At 36.4% G+C, this 13,082-nt stretch overlaps 1 protein-coding gene across 1 annotated transcript in view; it reads right to left on the reverse strand.

Moving 5' to 3' along the window:
* Positions 1-13,082, reverse strand: part of LRRC28 (leucine rich repeat containing 28) — a 53,154-nt gene that overhangs the window by 24,567 nt on the left and 15,505 nt on the right. The window lies entirely within an intron of this gene.

A 13,082-nucleotide genomic window follows, 5' to 3' on the forward strand; every position in this document is an offset into this window, starting at 1 on the left:
AGAACACTGAAAAAAAAAAAAAAAAAAAAAAAAAGATTACACATCAAAACTGCAAGCTCAACCATGAGCATTCTCAAGGAATAAGACATTTTCTGGGATAGTAGTCTAGAGCTAGAGAAGGCATCTAGAACCTGTGTTCAAAAGAGCTCTGTTGACATGAACTCAGCCCTTCAGCATCTTGTTACAACTGTTCTAAGGGTGAAATGCAACTCAGAGTAACCAATGACTGGAACATAAATAGAAAGCAGAAAGAAAATCAACTCAGAACTTTCCAAATGTACATCATGTTTTACTGGCTTATCTCCCTGCTGAAATGTCATAGTTAATGGTAACACACAAGTATCACATCTCATGGCAAATTATTGGAATGGAGAAAACATTATCAGTGATGATGTTCCTCAAGGGTCTACTTTGTTCACAATTTCCATTTTCTACCTTGGTAAAATGAAATACTAGGTTTTAGTTTGCTGCTGACAGGCATATGAAGCACTGCTAATATGATAAAGAACCAAATTTTATAACAGAAAGAAGAGCAAGAATGTCTAGATTTAAGTGACTGAAATGGAATGAAAAGTAACAGAAAATAAGCATGAAAGAAGGTTCTGCAAGTCTTGGAACACTGAAGGAAGGACTAGTTCACCACCTAAAGATAATAACCCACCAGGAACAATAGCCAGCATTGTATTAGGAGCAAGAAAATATGTTAATATACCTTTCTACTATATGCAACATATAATCTTGCTATTATACAAACATTTCCATCTTCCATCCTGCTACCAAAGGTTCTAAGACAGGGGAGATCCTCTCTCTTGCCTTCCTGCCATCCACTCTGCAATGCCAGCAGTGTGTTGCTTTTCCAAGACAGCAGCACTAAAAATCTTTGCTCTATGCCATGGACTGATGTTTCCCAGCTTGTGGTAGCCAGAGGGACATATTCTCATGAATCCCTGCAGAATTAAGCACTTCATGCACCCAGGGACCCCCCTGGGGTCTACAAAGGAAGTTGGTTGCTTCAGGAAAGGAACAGAAGGTGCTAAAAGCAACTACCATACCTCACCCTTGAAGTAAAGTTTAAACCAACTTCCATGACCCTGAGTAAAAGATGTGTTTTCCTAGCAGACCTGTAAAACCATGCAACTGTGAGTAAAAGGTGTCTAAAGTCTTTTAGATTACAAAGCTTCTTACCTCTCCCATTGGAAAAAAATCCAAGTCCCTACAGCTGCCTGCAAATTTCCATTGCATTACTATTATCAGTTTTAAAGTGTAATGGACAGGAAATATAAGTTTAAATCACTAAGAGCTCAATGCAAAAGATCCCCTTTAGATCTGCTCTGTGATGTCTCAAGAGGACTTAAATAGATTTTAAGATTGTTACAACAAATTAAATAGCCTATTATATATTACATTACATTTACTGTCCTACCACACAGCTCACATTTCATAGCCTATAAAAATTAAATTTTCTAGCACAAATTGGCACTTATGATAGACCTGTGCCATCTTCAAACAAGGAAGTCTGACCATAACTGAAAATTGGCATCATTAGATATAAGGACAAAGAAAGAGGGATGCAAATTTAATCTGATTTACATTTTGACACTGCTGTATGCAGGTCTGTTACTGTACTGTTAGTGAGAGAGTTTGAAAAATGTTCTATTTCTCAAGCCTAACAGACCTGAAGATAATTTTTTCCTTGTATTTTTCCCCATCCAGGCTAATAGTTGCTCAGTATTTTAAGAAAAAAAAAAAAAAACAACCTAAAAACCTACATGAGACATGGTGATACTCCAGCAACTACTTGGCAAATGACCAATTTTTAAATAAGGTTATGAATATGAGTTCAAACCCTTAAAAATTCTATGAAAAAAAGCCTGTATCTCAGCTGATAAAATTGAATCTATTAGCTTTTTAAGCAATATTTATGGTTGCATTTCACACATATATCCTAGATGGAAAGAAAAGGGGAAAAGATTTGAGGTAGGACTGTCCTTGTGAATTAACACAGTTGTGTAAGTAACACTTCCAAGATATTCCTCATTCTCAGTTCCACCCCCTTCAACCATAAATTATATTGATTTTTCTGCAAAACATTTAAGCAGCAGACAAAACCCAAAACCAAGTGAAAAATATATACTTCTACTGAACATGACCAAATAGAATCTTTTTTCCTAACCTTGCTAAATGTCACACATAAATTTAGTACCAAACCTTATTTACTTTGTACCATCATTCAACAGCAAAGGTGAGAAAAGTGGCTTTTTTAAAGTCCAATCTTGCTAAACAGTAATTCTAGTTCAGCTAAAAGTGGCTGCAAACAGACATCAGGCATGAGGGTCTCATGTAGTCAAACTCTTCTAAAGGTTCCCTATCTTTTACCATAATTAAGCTTCAATTAACAAAACTTGCAGTGTTCTGTATTTCATGGGTCCACCACTCTGAGCTTTCCCTAGCATTAACACTCAAAGACCAGAGAGCACAGATCCAGAGCAGTTATGAGGTTGTGCTCTGTATTTCCCCTCAGTGCAAGTTTGGAATCCCATCTTCTTCCAAAATTTGATGGTCTCCATGAGAACAGTTAGAACCAAGTGGAGAGAAAAAAAAAAAAAATGCAGAAAATAAACACACGAGAGAAGTAAAAAAGGTGAGTAAAAGGGATGGAAAAACTGTTTATTCACAAAGGTAACTCAAGGCCATGAAATGATCAGGTTTGCTGTTTGGTTTGGGTTTGGCTTTTTTGTTTGTTTGGTCAGGTTAGTCTTTTTTTAGAAGACAACCTATCCTTTCATTATGTTCTAGTGCACTCTGCCTAGTACTTTACTGCCCCACAGCAAGGTACTACTGGTACACAAATAGATGTGAAATCAATGTATTATTATTGTTCTATGGTTTTATTAAATAATATCCCAAGTTTTGGATGCAGGAGCCAAATAAGTGTGAAGAGACAGGATGGCATTGCATCAAGCACATTGCATGAAAAATTCTGCAAGCACCTTAAAGAAAATTCTCTTATTTGGGAAGCAGTGTATTTTTATATGTTGTCTTTCCTTTGAGGAGCAGCTGTTTTCCTTTTTCTGGGTGTTCCTGGGTGGTATGAACATAAACAAATGTGACATGAATAAAGCATGAGACCTGCTATGTTTCTTTTGTTTTGTTTATGTCTTACCATGTTTATTGCTGCACATCATCTACAATTCACTGTGCAATAATATCACTACATGGAAAGAAGTAGGGGGAAAGTTCCAGAAAGAAATTATTCATAAAAAGCACTCAATTTGACCTCAAGATGCCAGCCAGCTTGAGATGGTTAGTTCTGTACCCTGCTTCAATTAAGCACTGTAAAGCACTGATCATCTAAAATTAAGGCAAACAAAACGAGCATCCTGAAGAGAGGCTAAGGATTGCTCTGGAAGCCACAGAGACAGGGCCAGTCCTGGCTATAAATTCACAGCCAGCTTTTTCCCTTCTTTAAATGAAAAACTTGAGATCAACACAAGGGACTCCAGTCCAAGAAACACAGATAAGGAGCTCCTTACCCGTTACCACATTAGTGTCTGAATAATCCAAACAAAGCCCTATCTGTTGTGACTGTTGCTATCAACTGTTTCCAACCAACTGCAGAGAGACACATCTTTTTTCCTTTTCTTGAGGTTAGTCAGGACTTTTTGTTTGTTTGTTTTGGGGTTTTTTTTGTTTTGTTTTGTTTTTTCATTTTTCCAAGAAGTAACTAAATGGGTAACAAACCCAATTGGTTTGATTTTAATCTTTCAGGGTAAAAGTATTATGTTATGTCAAGCCCACTTATGCTCTGTACCTTACTACTGGGAGATACCAGAGAAGCCCCTTCCCAAGAAAATGCAAATACAAACCTGAGTGGTATGAGGAAAATGAAAAGAATCAAAGGAATATCTTTAGTATGGCATCCTGCTTCCAGCAGTGGTCACCATATTTGATTTTCAAAGGAATGCAAATGGATGGGATCGTTTTAATTGAAGTCCTATGAAAATAAGAGTTCTTCCAGGCCACTGGAAGTCACTACAAATTGCTACAGTAATTACAAGGGATGCTGAACCATCCCCGGGAATACTCTCACTATAATAGAGGTGAATCTTTCTCTAATATCCTTTTCTAGCATCAGCAACAGGAGCTTCTCTTGCTCTTCCACTTGCCCAGCCAGCATCTCTGTGGCCACCAAGCAGAATGCCTGATTCACCAGTTCAGAGGGGTAGGTAAAAGCTATTATAATAATGCAGCTACTGCTGAGAAAATGATATGGACCAACTCCTGACAGCTTCTAACCAAGATTATCACCAAAATAAAAGAAGGCTTCTGACTTCAAACAACGTTAGCTATGACCTGATTTTCAAAATGCTGAAAGCAGCTGCAAGCCTCATCTTAATCAGTGGAAGATACTGCTGTTCAGTGTTTGAAATCAGCACAAAGTAGACAAATAAAGCTTGCAATTATACTCCAACCCCCCCACACTCAGTCATTTTGAATTGCTTTCCTGTAGCTACACAAATAAGTAGTCTGAGTCCGTAAAACTCTCAAACATTAAATAATTACCAACTGGAGTATACTTGAAGTTGCTTGGTATCAAAGCCTTTCATAAAGAATGACAATTTAATGCAGATTGGAGCAGTGTTAAGTTAAACATGGGTCTTTATTTTAAATGCCTCTGCAATAAAATTAAGATAACTGGAATACAGGTACAAACTCTGTATGTGTGACATGAACCACAGGAAAGTTAATCTCATGTAATACCTCCAGTTCCACACATTCTCTTTAAAGCTTTTTCCATTTAGATTTAGTCTCAGTAAATGACGCATTTTATTTTGCTTCCATTTATTTAATAAACTAGCTAAGTAAAAACAAGGATGTCAATACCAACTCTTACTGTAACTTTTTCACAATGGTATGTATAAAATAAAATTATATTTGGCCAGACAGGTCAAAATTGAAATGGAAATATTCTGAAATTCTTCTGTTGCCACAGCACTACCAATTAAGTGTTTGTTCACTTTCAAAGACTGAATGACTTTGTTCTCCAAGCTTCCCTGAGCACTCAGCTCCTACTAGTAAATTGCATTTGCTTAATGCACAAGTAAAATCAACTACCCGTTAATATAGCTAATCACTGTACATAAGTTACAGAGACCTCAGGGAAAGAAAAAAAACCTCAAGGGAACCAAAGAGACAAAAGTACATTCACAGATAACTTTATAAATAAAGACTTGAAGAGTTCAATGGGAAAACAAGTTAACTTTCAATTGCCAACCCTAAAAATTACAAAAACTAAGCCTCAAGAGCTAGTGCTTTTTCTTGTCACCTATGTTAATTTGATGCAACAAAGAAGAATCTCAGGAATTTCATATTTATAAATGGTTTTGCATTAAAAATAAGCAGGAAATTATTTTAGTGTAGTTAACAAGTAATTTTCTTCTGAAAATAGTTGAATAGGCTCTATGAACTAACAACTACTGAATTTCATGAACAAGTTTGCAGCCATAAGCAGTCATAGCAGATACATAATAACTTTTATGAACTATGTTATGATTAAATGAGTTCCATTTTTCAGCATTTACTTATTTATTTTAAAACAGCGTTGGTAAATGCAGCAAGTATGGACATAATCCTCCTGAAAAGCTGATTTTGCTGGTATGACTTATTTCATCTTTGCTTAGGACTCTAATGTAAGTCAGATGATGTAAGTCAGAGCAGCAAAACAAAAAAAAGTAAAACAGAAATAAAAAAAAAAAAAACAGAAATGCATTTCTAATGAGAAGCTGAAATTTGCAAAGCAGTAACTACTGCCATTTCCTTTTTCACACATTTACAAACCAATGAAAAATTTCAGAGAAAAAAGACCCACAGTTTAATATCTGCTCAAAGCTGAGGTTCTTTGAAACCCTAACTAAACACTATTGGACAGATTGTCTGTATTAAAGAAGTTTTCATGCTACAGAAACACAAACACTATCTGTATATGAAACACATCTTTCTCTGCATACATCCAACCCTCCATCTTGGAGGTTTAGTCTCAGCCTTGTCAATACACATCTGTCTTCACCCATGTGAACAGTTATTGGCACATGTTTACAAGAAAGGCCCTGAGCATCTTAAAAACACCTTTTAAGTTCAGTTTTGCTTTTGGGCAACATTTCTAAAAAGAAAGACTTTTACAAGTATTTTAAAGAGCATCTGTTCTGAAGTTTCAGAATTCAAGTTTATATATATCACATGTGTCTTGAACCAGGCTATCAGGAAAGTCAGACCTTTACTATCAGAATCATCAGCAGAAGAATTCAGTGCTGACAGATAAGTTACAAACCACCTTTTTCTGAAATTCCTTTGCTTAGGGAGCCAATCTGATGTTAGGCACTACATGACCACTCAAATTCAGTTTAATATCTCTGAATATATTAACTTTCAAGAATAAGTGATGATTTTTATAAGAATAGTCAAAGGGAAGAGACTTAGTGGCAGTCCCATTGTCCTCCTTTCCTAAAGGCAGGCTAAATACACACATTGCACAGGGAGGAGAATCCACTCATGTCAGCCCCAAGCTACGCTGCTCAGGTGACTGTTGGCAGCCACAACATGGAAAAACCCTTGTATCAAATTTCAGAGAAAGAGGCTTTGCTGTGCTCTCAGTAGAGGATTCAGCACGTTGGGGAAAAAAGTTGCAAAAGGTTGGGAATGACACCTTGAAAAGTTACAATAACTAAAGTCAATTTTATTGTAATGTAGTTTTCTCTTATGTAGGCATGAAGTTGAGGAAAAAAAATAATTAAAGTTTAGTTTTAGTTGAAAGACTAAAAATTCCTTTTTAGTTTTGTTCTTTAAAGTTCAAAAGCAAACAAACAAAAAAAACCCACCCCCCAATATAACATCAATCCAAGGATTCTATTGTAATAAACACAACAGCAATTACATCAATTTTCAGCAGTACTGAAGACAGTTGTACAGCTGATCAGCCAGACAAGCACTGAAGCATCATTACCTTCCCAGTTATGAAGATTGTCAGAGAAGGCACCAAGAATCTGGGGGGTGGGAGCAGATTTGCCAGAACTATGAAGGGAGTAATGATCTGTGGAGCTTGAGAGCCCACACAGGCAATACATAAAATTAGAGCAGATAGAAATATTAGTTTTTATAGTCTTTATAGCTTTTCAGAAACATTTCTATAACACCTTGAAATACTCAGGGAAAGACTACAGCACATAATTACATACCTACAAAATTGAGTTCCTGGTAATCTGCTTTCCTACATCTTAGATTCAACTCCACAGGAACAGGACTCACCAAAGCAATCAGAGACACTGCACTTCTTCCCCTCCTCTGCTATGCAATCAATAAACTCAGATAAAACAAACACCACAAATGGAGTAATCACTGAATTCAAACATAACTGTGGCCAATTCCAGAGTTATTTTTTTCTGTGGTGTATAACCATGTCAAAATGAGTCCTCTCCACAAATCTCAACCCAAGTTTTCAGACAATCAAACGAAAAAACAAATAATTCTACTTGACCTTCATTATTTAGGTCTGCATGCCAGGTCCAATCAGTTTTCACAAGCACATTCCACTTTTTAAAAACAGACTGTAGAAATACATTTTTCAAACTAAAAGGAACACAATGCATTGTTTTGATGCTACAGCCTGAAGCCCTTTATCTGAGTTTTATCAAAGCATACTCTATCACTGATCAAAGCAGCAATGACAATTTAATGTTCTTTAAAGTTATATATTGCTGCATAAACTTCCCACTTTCGTCTTGTGGCCTCCAGCTCAGCATGTCATTGGGAGTATATTCAAAGGTCAAGAGACTTTCCTCCAGAAGCCCTCTGTTCCCAAGTGGCAGCTCTAATGATTGCAGGAGTGGAGCGTAAAGCAGGGTAGATTAATTCCATCAGGGCTCTGTTCTTTATATACCCTAGAAAATTCAGGTTGTCATTTCTTCTGTCAGATGTTTCAAAGACTGCTTTGTACACGACTGTATGAATTATTTGCATGTGGTACTAACATTTCCATGCTGCCCTATTACTGATTTCATTATTGTCTAAAGACCTCTTCTCACTCTGCTGTTGAAATAAGTATTTCATTTTAAATTTCTTTCCATTTGGTATTTTGCATGACATGTGACTGGCTGACTTTCTAAAGCAAAGTTTGGAAGTCACTTGGACATGTGAGACCAAAAAAGGTTTTTAATCTGTATTTTAATAATTTGTTGAGAAATCTCAAATGGAGTTCACTAGAAAAACACTATGCAATTTTATGTTTAATTAAATGTGTTGAAATTAGTTGTATGTAAGAGTTCTTATTTAATAAAAAGGCACAAGATCATGCAACATAACTACTATGCTTCTACAGCTATATTTAAGATGTCCAACATCTCTATGAAGCTTTAAGCTTCAGATGAATGCTTGTCATGATTACTTACAGCACCCTCAACATCTTCAAAATTCCTGTTCACCCCCCATATCCGAGAGGAAAACCCCTGGAGAAACAAGGCTTACAGTGACTTAAGAAATTAAGGACTGCATGAGCCAGGATTCAAGAGGCAGCACCAAATCTCTTAACAACACAGAATGCAGTTCTATCTGCTCCCATGCTCTCAGGAATGCACAAATCGTCCAAGTACCTCACATCAGAAAGAGCACTCAAACTCCTTTATCTTGGCACAACTCCTTTATCTCCTACCTAAAAGCCCTTGAGGGGGACTGCTACCAGGGGGAAAGCCCATGGCCCAGAGCTCAGAAAACATACGTGTTCCTGCAAAGATTCTGATTTTCACAAGTGGAGTACTGCAAAGCCAGAAGCACAACAGGCTTGAGAGAGAGCACCACTGGTGGTAATGAGGTTGGCTCCGTCCTGAGTTCACCTACACCTCACCAGGTTACTTCCCAACTTCTTTTCAGAGAAGGAAAGGAACAGTAAGGGAAAAAAAAGAAAGAAAAAAAAGATATGGGGCATGGTAACTTTCACAAGGATCTCTCATGGAATAACAGGGAACAAAAAGGAACACTGGCCCCTCTTCGAAACTCTTTTCAAAGCATGAAAAACACTGAAGATGTTTCAGAGGAAATAAAAAAAAGTCTAATAAAAAATTCAGTAACGGCAGCTCACAGGCAGCCTTACACCGACATATTCTTACCCTCTAAAATCATGTTTGTTCTAGCAGCAATATAATACAATAAAAAAGTAGTTTAGAACTCATATGGTATAATTCTGAGAGATGTCTCTTCCATACATGAGATGCCACCATAACTTGCACTAAGGTTCTGTGGCCAGTAAGAGTTTTCACATTAAAAGGGAACCTTTACTGGTCAGCCTCTGCCCAGATGCTACACAGAATCCAAACTAAATTAACATGGTCTGAAACATTAATATACAGCATTCTACTCTCCAGTATTCTTGGGTCTATTCATGAACTTACTAACAACATGAGCACAGTAGCCACATTTTAAATACAGTCAAAGCTCAAACAGGCAGAGATTTTTCAAATTAAAGCTACCAAAGTAGGGAAATAAGAAAAAGTGTGATTGTCCAAAATTATCGTCTTGCTAAAACAAATAATAAGAAAAAAATTACCATTAAAGTTAGGTTAGAATCCTGACTGACTTTTAAATATTGTAAAACTACTATTAAAGAACTCAAGCACTTGGTGATCAGGCTTTTGCTTCAGCAGGATTTTAGCCTTCAATGTCTTGACATGAAACCTCAATGCCAGTTTCAGGCTCTCACTGATCACTTTTCCAGATACAAAATGACCACAGAAGTTGTTTTAAGACTTATGTTTTACTTGGAAATACGAGGTACTAACTTGTATCAGAATTCTTTTTTTTCAAACTAAAAACATAGCCATTGAAATAGCTTAACTTCCAAATACTTTTTCCAGTGATTGCACTAAATTACAATAGCAAATTTTAAGATGGAATTTTCTAGGCCAATAAGCCTAGAACACAAAGCAATATTTGAATACATAATTTAAATGTTACAAGGAAATATACTGATGGCTTCTTCCAACTGTTTCCTATTAGGTTTCAGGGTAATGAATTACAACACATACATACTTAACACATGCATTTTTGAGAACCTGCTGTGTAACACACCATGAGGAAGCCATTGTTGAAAGAGAGAGTTTTGCTGGGTTTTGTGTTTCTTAACGTCATTTCTGCTACAGTTACGGGAAACAGTTCCAGTGCTCCCCATAAAACCTATCTGGAAGAAGTACTGGAACACATTATGCATTAATGTATAATGTAGTATGGAATACATTAAAACAACATTTTTAAGCCTAAAACACAGCTCTAGAATTCTTCTGACTAGATGTTTATACTACTATTTTTGCTACCATTACCAAAGGATGTTATGAAGCTTGTGTGGAATACTAAAAATGTTGTATGACACTAACAAAGAGACTTCTCAAAAGGCCCTCAACATGGGGGGAAGTGGAAAAAAATAACTGTAAGAAGGGGGAAGCAGACAAGCAGGAGAATAGTGAACAGCTCTGTGTACACAGATGACTGAGTGACACAGTCAGGTGAGGGTAAAGAGGAAAAACTTCAGTTAATGAAAATTTCCAGGAATGCAGTGGAATTTTTTTATTCTCTGTTTTCACTTCCCTCCCCATAAATTTAAAGCCCTTAGAAGTACTAGTAGTCCTCCTGAGAATTTAACCCAAACTAAATGTTTAAGCAAAGCAGACTGTTATACAATCCCACACAACCAATGCCCTTTATTTAAACAGGCACTGTGTTTGGACACATGTGAATGCCCATCTGTAAGGAAACACCATTTGTACAATATGCTGCCCTGTGCTTTGGTCACCTCTATTTAGGTCACAAAGTCCAGAGGCAGCCACTAACCATCCACAATGCCATTTTCATGCTGACTCTTCAGAAATGACTCTCTGCTATCATCTCCTAAGGGAAATTTTTTCCTATAAAACATTTCAGCCCTTGAGGGCTGTCTGGACAGGGCTGCATGGGAGTTTATAAAAAGGACATGTAAAAATCTTTTGGTCGTAAAAATCCGAAGAATGTCTTAAAGATACTATCAGATATTTTTATTGTGTTTCTGCATTAATACAGCATAATTACTGAAGCCTTACTAATCTCAGTGTGAAAAAAAACATCCAATAATATGCAGATGTGGGTAAGTTTTCCATTGATTTATTTATTGTTGAACATAAGAGCTAATGTAAACCTTAGCACACTGACTCTTGTTTTTTTAGAATAAATTGAACCTAGAAACCACTCATTAAACAGAGTATATGTTTGAGAGAACTATGAAAAGAAAAACCTATTTTCAGTAATTAGGCATCAACCTACTTCAAGGAAAACAACCTATTCTAATAATTAAAAGGTATTTTTACTTAGGAGTCCATGCTCCTTTAACTAGTCACATACTTTCAGAGTGCAAAGCTCATGTAACCTAATCTATGTTTTCCTCAAATCCCCACAAGTCCATTTACTTAAAAACACCACACTCCTGGATGGGTGCCTGGCGTACCAAACCTGTCCCATCGTGCATATTTTTATACATGTTACTAAATTAGGAAAGCAGAGTGGACTAAGGTTATGCCAACACTGAAAAAAGAACAAGGTCTGCATCAGTTTGGGCCTTTGCTTTTAAAGTCACAATCACTGTAAAATTTTTTTAAACTTTATTAATTTATAAGATCAAAGAGATCTGCCCCGATCAGAGAGAGGAATAAAAATAAATAAAAATACAGGACGGGGGAAAAGTAAAATTTCTTTCCCCCTCCACACACACACCTTTTGAAGGTTTTAAATCAAAATATGGAAATCAAGCTTAAAAATTAGTTAAGACTTGGTATTTTGATGCCAGGGTCTAGAATCAGAATTAACAGCATGCTCTACCCATGATCAGTGGGAATCTAGTGTGAACAGGAGGCAAGGAAGAAGTTTTTATGTGCCTTTAATTAAAATTCACTGAAATACCTTATATTGAGCTCTACTGAGAATTACTAAGTTGAGTATTCAGGAAGTCTCGACCAGTGAAATACTGGTATGAATAGTAAATACAGATATTGTGCTTCACAGCAACTTGAAAAAAGTGAAAGAAATGAATATGCAGTTTTCATGTACTGAAGGTTCTCTTGCCCCCCTTTAGCAAAGCAAAATTCCTAAGCAAAGGACTTAGCACTAATCAAGTAACATTCCAAGGGTTCCTTTATAAACAGACAAAGCAGTAATCAACAGTTACAATTTGATTTATAATTTTAATAACAACTGAATCCTTCTTGTCATTTCCACTGAGGTTACCTATGCCAGAGAAAAATGATCCAGCATTTATCTGTAAGTTATGTTTTCCAGAATTCATCTTTATGAACTCACCCAGCCTTCTGGAAACACAAGCTGTTTCAGTTACAAAACCTCACTGATCTTACCGCTATTAATTTCCTATTAACTTAGAGATTATTAATTATGTAGAGATAATTATTAATTTCCTAATAACGGGTGGAAAGATTCAGTCCTCTCCAATATTAAATATGATCAACCTCAAAAAGGTGTGGTCCTGACAAATGGAATGGGAACACCCAGGTTCTATTTCTGGCTAACACTGACTCCTGCCATGGCCTGGAGCAAATCACTTCTGTTAAAAACACTTTTTTTTCCATTCTGTAAAATGAGGATAACACTCCCTTATCAACTTCACAGAATCTTTCTCAAATGCTTTGAAGATGAAGTTTTATAAGCCTACAAATGTATTTTAATGAGGCTTAAACTGACTATATTTCTAAAACAATTTGCCTTTAAAAAGGGAAAGGATTTGAACAGAAATGAAATGAAGAGTAGATATGCTCTTAACCTCCCCTAAATATTACTGCAGATTGCACTTTAAAAATACCAAAGGCAGAGGAATAGATTTTTCTTCAGATTCTCCCTAAATGAAGCAAAATGGCAAGAAATGGATGCAATATGGAGAGACAACACTGAAATGTCAATTTGAAATGGAAGTCATACATTTCCTTATATAGGGAAGAGAGGGCATTTGCAAAACCTGCCTCTCACTCCTGCAGAGATCTGTACCCTCCCTTCAGCACCAGCAGCTG

This window comes from Heliangelus exortis, chromosome 11 (assembly GCF_036169615.1).
Source record: "Heliangelus exortis chromosome 11, bHelExo1.hap1, whole genome shotgun sequence".
Classification (NCBI taxonomy): domain Eukaryota; kingdom Metazoa; phylum Chordata; class Aves; order Apodiformes; family Trochilidae; genus Heliangelus; species Heliangelus exortis.